General features: G+C 49.6%; 1 pseudogene; it reads right to left on the reverse strand.

Moving 5' to 3' along the window:
• The window catches only part of LOC144119904 (uncharacterized), a 47,194-nt pseudogene extending 39,115 nt beyond the window's left edge, over window positions 1–8,079 (reverse strand).
• Between the last annotated feature and the right edge of the window lie 344 nt (window positions 8,080–8,423).

Here is an 8,423-nt window from a genome sequence, read left to right on the forward strand (position 1 = left end):
GTGAGGAGAGCTCTATCAAATTTTTTTTGTTAGGTGAAAGCCGTTAAAGGGACAGTGAGGAGAACTCTATGAAACTTTTTTTTGTTAGGTGAAAGCCGTTAAATGGACAGTGAGGAGAACTCAATCAAATTTTTTTGTTAGGTGAAAGCCGTTAAATGGACAGCGAGGAGAGCTCTGTCAATTTTTTTTTGTTATGTGAAAGGCATTAAAGGGCAGTGTGGAGAACTCAATCGAATTTTTTTTTGTTCGCAAAATATGATAGTTCGGCATTTCATGGCTTTGTTGCCGCTTGTCCGGGAGCGAAAGATGCATTTATTTCAAAGAAATTTCGATCCGAAGTTGAAAAAGTTTTTCCCGCCGCTCCGATTCAAACTTGGAGCAATCTTATGACGTCGCGGCGTCCTCTTATGGCGTGATAGGACGGACTGACGTGAAACGTGACGTAAACGCAGACTGCGTGATTTTTGCCGGCTTGCGGTGCGGTCTAGCAGCAGCCGACATTTTTAGGTAAGGGCAGTTGGAAAACTTGCTCTCGGGAATCGGCCCCACTTCCGTTGCCGCTTTAGTCTCAAACAGAAGCGAGCGCCATCTATAGAGTTTTGACAGTACTACGCTAGTTTTCTCTTCGCCGCCGCTACGCCCATTGGCTGCGCTTGGTTACGTGGACAGTTTGCAGCATAACCGGCCTACGCTAGCTCACGCCTCGCATCGTCTACGCCGGAGCTTCAAGCCGGGCTCGTCTACGTATGGGAAAGTTCGAGTGCGCTCTACGCCTGGGGTACGAGAGGCCAGGATGCTCAGGGTTGAGTTTTTGGCTGCAGACAAGCGTTGGCTGCCCCACACACTAGGATACTACAACTGCAGAGCTTCTGCATTCTTACGTAGTACTACGCATGCACTTTGCTACTAAAGATGCTTGCAAGAAGCTCAGCGTTTCCGAAGTGGTTGCATTTGCCAGAAAAAAAGCAAATCTAATGTGAAAACCTGTAAACTTTCCTTTACTTATTACATCACTAAAAGTTGAGTGTCTGTAAATAAAACCTGGAAAAACCTTATAAAGACACAAAATGCTTTTCGTTTCTTTTTTCTTACGGCATACCCTCTTTTAATTTTTTATTCAGCCACTTCCTTTGTTTTAATGCGTCGAGTTTAAGGTATAATCGCCCTGGTGGTTGAGGCATTTTAAATAAGTAAAGTGATCGATACTGGGAGCACGGTAGCTTTACTTCTTGAATGCGTATCTAATACGCATATAATAAGCTGTTGGCCAACGCATCTTAAACGCGCCCGTCTATGGTTATGGTTACAAATGCTACTAAGACGTGTTGTTCCATCAGTACAAAAAAAAATAAAGGCCAAACATACATTTGCAATCATTATAAATACGTTTCCGTATGCACGCGAGTCTTCTGCTGACGCTCCTCTAGCTGAAAGTAGCAGACGACGCGCCCAGCCCAAAGCGACTGCAGCGCCACTGCCTAGGCAGCACCCGTTCTCGGTCCGCTCTGCGCCCGCCTGCCCTTATTTGAAAACATTGAGCAACGTTTTTAGATAACGTTGGATAAAACAAACAAAACTAACGTGGAACTGTCAAAACCTTAGAGATGGCGCTCGCGTCTCTGAGATTAAAGCGGCAACGGAAGTGCGGCCGATTCCCCGGGGCGAGTTAGAGGCAAGTTTTCCAACTGTCCTTTTCTAAAAACGTTGGCAGCAGCCGAAATGAAAGCTACCGCCGCCGCGTGTTGAAGGCATCTATCGGGGGTCGCTACCGTCGCTTTGTTTACGTTTGCACCGGCGTCTTGCCAACTTTACGATGGATCCCATTCCCGAACCCGACGACGAAGTTCTCGCAAAAACTCCGGCTTACATTTCAGCGACCTCAGCACCATAGAGCCTGCCATGCTTTTGAGGGAGCACGGTTAGGTTAGGCGCCGACGGGTTGTTTCCCTCTTCCGCCATGAGCAGCCGTTGCTAAATATCGTAAATCCAGTGCGCGGAGTCGCGAGGGGAGAGGACAAGGTCGGCGCGTCGCGCCCATTGGAGGCTGGCCGGGGCTTGGGGCCAATGGATAGTGTTTCCTTCAACGGCGTGGTTGCACGGTGCAACAGGCGGCGTCGAGGAGGTTTCCCACGGTTGCGAGGGCCAGGTTATTTATTTTTTGCCACAAAAAATGGATGGGTGCTCAAGGGCGCTCGCGTTTAAAGTTGGCGACTCGAAAGTAAAGCCGACGCACGAAGCTTCAACGGGTTCAGCGCATTTCCGGAGGTACGGAGTCCACTGGATCGATCTCTCTTGCCCACTCGCATGTAGTTTCAAATGTATACTGTGAATGGACTAATTTAGTAGAGAGCTCGAAGAGAACAGCTCCACCCAAGTGCCTAAGCTATTGAATGGAGCCGCAAACAAACGAGTTGGAGGAGAGCGGAGTCACGGTCTCTGCAGGTTCCAAATCTCTTTTTCTTGACTGTCTTGTCTCTTGTCTCGCGTCCCTCATAAACGATTTCCGTTAAATAGTTTGAAGTTGTCTGGCACAGCCGGGATCGTTTCGACGGGTGAGCGTACGAAGACACAAGGGCTCTTTGTACTGCTAACTGCCTTCCACGATCACCGGTTATCGTGCCGTCATAGTTTTTCGTCGACTGTGGCGATCATCTGACCAGCCTTAACAGGCTCCTTCAAAGGTTAACTAGCACTTGAAGCGGCACTTGCAGTTTCCCTGCTGTTCGGCGCTTGTAAATCGAGGGGCGTCAAAAACAAAACCACGGGCACGCAAAGCTCACAGCCGCGAAGCGCCATAAAAAATCGAAACTATGCCGGCCGCCAAGCATTGGTTTTTTTTGCCTCCCAACATTCAGGTTCTCTTTTTTCTGTCTTCGTTGTGTGATAAAAGTGCACTATCGGTTTTAACACAAAACTTACTTCAATATTGAAACGCGCAACCTTCCTTTGTCATCCTCAGAGAATCGGGGTCCATGTAGGAAGGAAAATTCCTCTAAGGTGGCGTCTCTTGTCCTATAACGTCATCACGCTATAGTGGCGAGATTGACCTGTGGCGGCGATACCTGTATTTTGGTTCTTGCTATTTCCTACCTTAAAAGAGCTTTGTTTTCAGTAAGAGTGGCGTTTTTGTGTTCAGTATCTAGTATTCTATCGATACAGGCCAACCTCTATTTCTCCTCAGTGTCCCTTTAATGGTTCACACTCGCGATCGCGTACGCCCGTGCGCTGGAATCGTGCCAGCTGCGGCCTCTCCTCCGCACAGCGGTGCAACGTCCTCCCCTTCATAGCAACCGGCGCGCCGGTTGGGGGCGCGGCTGTGCATAGGAACCGTGACGTCACAGAAGAGCGGTAGAACAAGCGCGCGCATGTCGGCGGTGGCAGCTGCACCGCCGCTCCTTCGCCAGACTTGTGGTTGCAGTGAGACTCATGGCTCTGAAGCGACACAGCGGTTCGGCGAAGCGGCAGCGGACGCCGGACTCCCCCAACACCAAACGCCGGAAGAACAAGGAGCGAATGCGCATGCGACGACTGAACATGTCACCAGATGCGAAAGCAAGGGAGGCCGAACGAAAACCGCGACTGATTAGATCGCCGGGTAGCAAATGCAGGGAAGCAGGACGAAAGCGACAGGCGATATCGCCTAACACCAAAGCGAATAGATTGGAGCGCAGACGGCAGCAGCGCCAGCAAAGCCAGGGAGGTGGAATGAAAGCGGCTGCAGTGCTTGTCATAACCAGGCCCATTAAGAACCACGTCTAGCACAAGTGGCACACTCCTTCAAGAGGGGGAGGACGACCGACAACCAGGCCCCAGCACGGATGAATATGACACATCGGGTCCTCGGCGAACACTGTGGCCATTCCACTGGGGCACCTATACGACATGGTATATGCAGTGGGTTGACCACAATGCTTTTCCCAAGCACACTTTAGTGTTTCTAAAGTGTCTTCGGTAATTTTTTATACACCCGCCGCGGTGACTCAGTGGTTAGGGCGCTCGGCTACTGATCCGGAGTTCCCGGGTTCAAACTCTACCGCGGCGGCTGCGTTTTTATGGAGGCAAAACGCTAAGGCGCCCGTGTGCTGTGCGATGTCAGTGCACGTTAAAGGGGCCCCGAAACACATTTTCAGTGCATTGTATTGCCTGTTGGTTGCATAGAATGAGTTATAGTGGTGCTATTAGCATCAGTCGTACCGCGTATACTCTGGTTTTTAATATTTTAATTAGCTCGCAAGTACAAATTCGTGGCGCTGACGGTGTCACCATACAGTGGCGGTTTTAGCAGCAGATATGACATCACTTTGCGCTAGCTTGATGATTGGACAAAGAGGAAATATACTGCGAATTGGGTTAATAACTAGAGTTACGTTTTGTCAAGTTTTTATGTTTTATATTACACTAACAAAACCAGCTTGTTTGCCCTGGATAAAAGCACTGTAAATCAAGTAAATCAAAAACACGCCACCAGAGGCACTGGCTACTCTTAGCATCGAAGGACTTTGCGCCTCTCTGTAAACATCCTACGACCTCGCACTAAACACTTATGGCTACTCTCTATGTATCTGAGAGCGGCTTTGTGGAATCGATCCGATCGAGCCATTGCACTCTATAAGCGTTCGTTTCGGTCCCATAGAAGGATGCGTTCGTTTCACATTTAGCAGGCAGTGCGCATCGTCAGTTTGTGGAGAATCACCGGGCGGTGGCGCCAGATGGCGCCACGTTCCCGTCAACTGCGCGCGCTCTCTGCTAGCCGTGGCCAACCAGCGCGCTAGGAGCGACTAAAGAGCGACGGGCGATGGTTGGCGGTAAGCAGTAGCGGTACGCCCTATGCTAAATGTGTCTGATATCTTGCGCAGGCTGTCACACCATCGCAGTATCTCGCGCTCGAGTTCGGATCCATACGTAAGGGAACTTCACTGATCAGTGTTCCCTTCTGCGCCGCCGACGTGACGGTGAAGCATCGCTGGGTCAGCTGGGCGTTCACATGGTTGTAACCATGCAAACGGCGCTGCCAGCCTTGGCATGAACGAGTTACAGAGAACAGGCAACCATAGAGTGCAAACTTCCGCCATGTGCTAAGATAGGCTGTTTTGATTGGTTACCCTCGGTGTCGTCATTGGGAGAGTGAAATGGGAATGGGAAGCTGCGCGAAAATCGAGTTGAGGGCAGCATTTTGTTTGCTTGTATTTTGAAATTTCTCCATTGAATAACTCCCGTTCCTATGCATCGATTCTCGTAATTCTTTTTGAGCCAGCATCTGTGTGACATAAAGAATCCATCTGAAGCGTAACTGGCATCCGTTCAATCGGTGTTTTGCAGCCCCTCACGTTAAAGATCCCCAGGTGGTGGAAATTATTCCGGAGCCCTCCACTACGGCAGCTCTCTCCCTTTCTTCTTTCACTCCCTCCTTTATCCAGAAGGGTAGAAACTCTGGCTTGTTGGTACATTTTCAAGGGTAGAATTGGTAGCGCAAAAAAAACACAGGGACACAGAAAGACAACACCACAAAGCGCTAACTTCCAACATAAGATTTATTTCGTGAAAGAGGGGTGGTTTTTAGACTGACTTATCATGCACTACTATCAGAACACCGCTAGCACCGCATATCAGACAAATATAGGATCTCCTTTGGCAACAGAGCAACTGAAGGACTACTTACACAATCATCATCCAACAAAAGAAATCCATTCCGCTTCAATTATCTCTCTAGCGGAATGGATTTCTTTGTTGGATGATGATTGTGTAAGTAGTCCTTCAGTTGCTCTGTTGCCAAAGGAGATCCTATATTTGTCTGATATGCGGTGCTAGCGGTGGTCTGATAGTAGTGCATGATAACTCAGTATAAAAACCACCCCTCTTTCAGGAAATAAATCGTATGTTGCAAGTTAGCGCTTTGTGGTGTTGTCTTTCTGTGTCCCTGTGTTTTTTTGAGCTACCAATTCTACCCTCCTTTATCCCTTCCCTCACGGCGCGGTTCAGGTGTCCAACGATATATGAGACAGATACTGCGCCATTTCCTTTCCCCAAAACCAATTATTATTATTATTAATTTTTAAACAATGCTGCCTACGGGAGGGCACCAGAATTTGGCATCTTTAGAGATTTTTAGAACTGTACAGCGTCGTAACACGGATTGACATCGAAAATGATTCCCGGTTTTACGTACCCTGAATATGGTGTTCGAATAGCGTGTGACGATCTGGCATAAGTGTTATTGCCTACCGTGTGAAAGATGGCTCCTGATAGCTAGATATGCTGGAGAAATGGATAGGGTGATTTCACGTAAGATCGAAGAAAGCGTGGCAGTCGATCACCTAAATTGGGTTACATTTTTTTATATATCGTTGCCTGATGACTGGAAAAAAGAGATCGGCAATTGTTTTTACCACATAAGGGTTGCCCTGCGCCAGGCCGACTATCGCGAGCGACCATTGTCCGTGTGTGGGTGCATCGACGCTCACACACTCTCTCCCTTGGCCGTCGCGCTCAGGGCAACCCATCTGAGCCGGCGTGGAAGACATCGCGTCGGCCGCAATCAGCCGTTTCCCCCCCCCCCCTACCCTCCCCCAAGCAATTTGCACGCTCCGGCATTGAGTACTCCTTCCATGCGCGGCACAGCACCCAACATTTATTTCCTATTCTCTATTTGTACACACTGTACATTACCCCCTACCCCTATCCTTTCTTATGGATGGATGGAAAAACTTTATTTTCGTCAGAGAGCATGTGTGGACGATTCCGTGTCAGATGGCCATCAACCCATGGCTGACGGCGACCTGGGTGGCCCACTCCACGGCCCTGGTCTGGACGACCGGGTCTGAGCTGGCCAACACGGCCTCCCACTGCTCGAGGGAAGGATCACGCATAATGTCCGCCGGTGGCGGTGCTATGCTACAGCTCCATAATATGTGGTCATAGGTTGCCAATTCGTGACACCATTTGCACTCCGGCGGAATGTCCGGGTAGATTTTGCTCAATACGTATGGGTTGAAGAAACATCTAGCCTGCAATCGTCGCCAGACGCATTCCTGCGCCTTCACCAATTGCTTGTCCGGGAGTGGGTAAATCCTCCGCTCAAGTCTGAAATGATTAGTAATGTCATGAAAGGATACCAGCCCATCTCTCGTGGACCTTCCCGGGACGTCCAGCTCACCTACTCGGCTGACGAAACCTCGAGCATTCATGTGAGCCGTCTCGTTCCCAGGGTTCCCAGAGTGTGCAGGTACCCAGACAATTTCCGTCTCCGTAATCCCTCGCTCCGTGGCCCGATTCAGCAACCGCGCCGCTGTGACAGATATTCTGCCCCTCGCCAAATTTCGGATGGCTGTTTTTGAATCGCTGAAGATCAGGTCAGCATTACTACTAGTCATAGCTAGTGCTATCGCCGCTTCCTCTGCAGTTTCTGGGGAGCGGGTTTTGACTGATCCAGAGGCGTTCAAGCGTCCTCGCCCGTCCACCACCGCAATTGCAAATGCATCCTTGTCCTTATACTCGGCGACATCTACACAGACTGCCCCGTTGTACTTCCCGTACTTAGCATGTAAAGCTTTGGCTCTTGCCTTCCTGCGGTCCTCATGATGTATTGGATGCATGTTCTTGGGCAAAGGTTTTATGGACAAGCCCTTGTGCATTTCCCTGCCTCATCTGAATTTTCGTGTCACCGGCTGGAACGTCAACTCCAATGCCGATCCTTTCCAATATGTCCCTTCCTGCTTTTGTTTTTGAAAGCCTACCGAGCTGCATCACCAAGTGCGCCTCCCGCAGTTCTTCTAGGGTGTTGTGCACCCCTAATCCCAGCAGCCTTTCGGTAGACGCATTTTGAGGCAACCCAAGAGCCGCTTTATACGCCTGCCTAATCATAGCCTCCACCTTTCCTTTTTCCGCCGCGTCCAACTTCAAATAAGGCGCCGCATACACTATTCTACTGAGCACAAATGCCTGCACTAGCCTACACAAGTCTTTTTCCTTAACACCTCTCTTACGATTGGCGATTCTCCTGATTAGCTGCACGGTAGCATTGACCGTATTTTTAAGCCTTTGCAAGGACTCGCTATTCTTCCTGTTAGTCTGCAGATACATACCCAGGATCCTGATCGTTTGGACCTCAGTGACCGGTACTCCCCCCACTTTCACCTCTAAAGGTGGTGGCGGCGTATAGTGCCTCGCATGTATCCCTCTTGGTTTATCCCTCAGAACAAAAAGCTCGGACTTGGGCTGAGAGCACGAGAGTCCTGCTTCCCCTGCTAGCTCCTCCACAATATCCACCACCTGTTGTAGAGTTTCTTCCAACTGTGCGTCACTGCCTCTTGTTACCCATAGAGTAATGTCATCCGCATAAAATGTATGTTTAAGTCCCGATATCCCTTGCAGCCTGGGTGGTATCTTGATCAAGGCGAGATTAAATAGGAAGGGCGATAATACCG

This window comes from Amblyomma americanum, chromosome 2 (assembly GCF_052857255.1).
Source record: "Amblyomma americanum isolate KBUSLIRL-KWMA chromosome 2, ASM5285725v1, whole genome shotgun sequence".
Classification (NCBI taxonomy): Eukaryota; Metazoa; Arthropoda; class Arachnida; order Ixodida; family Ixodidae; genus Amblyomma; species Amblyomma americanum.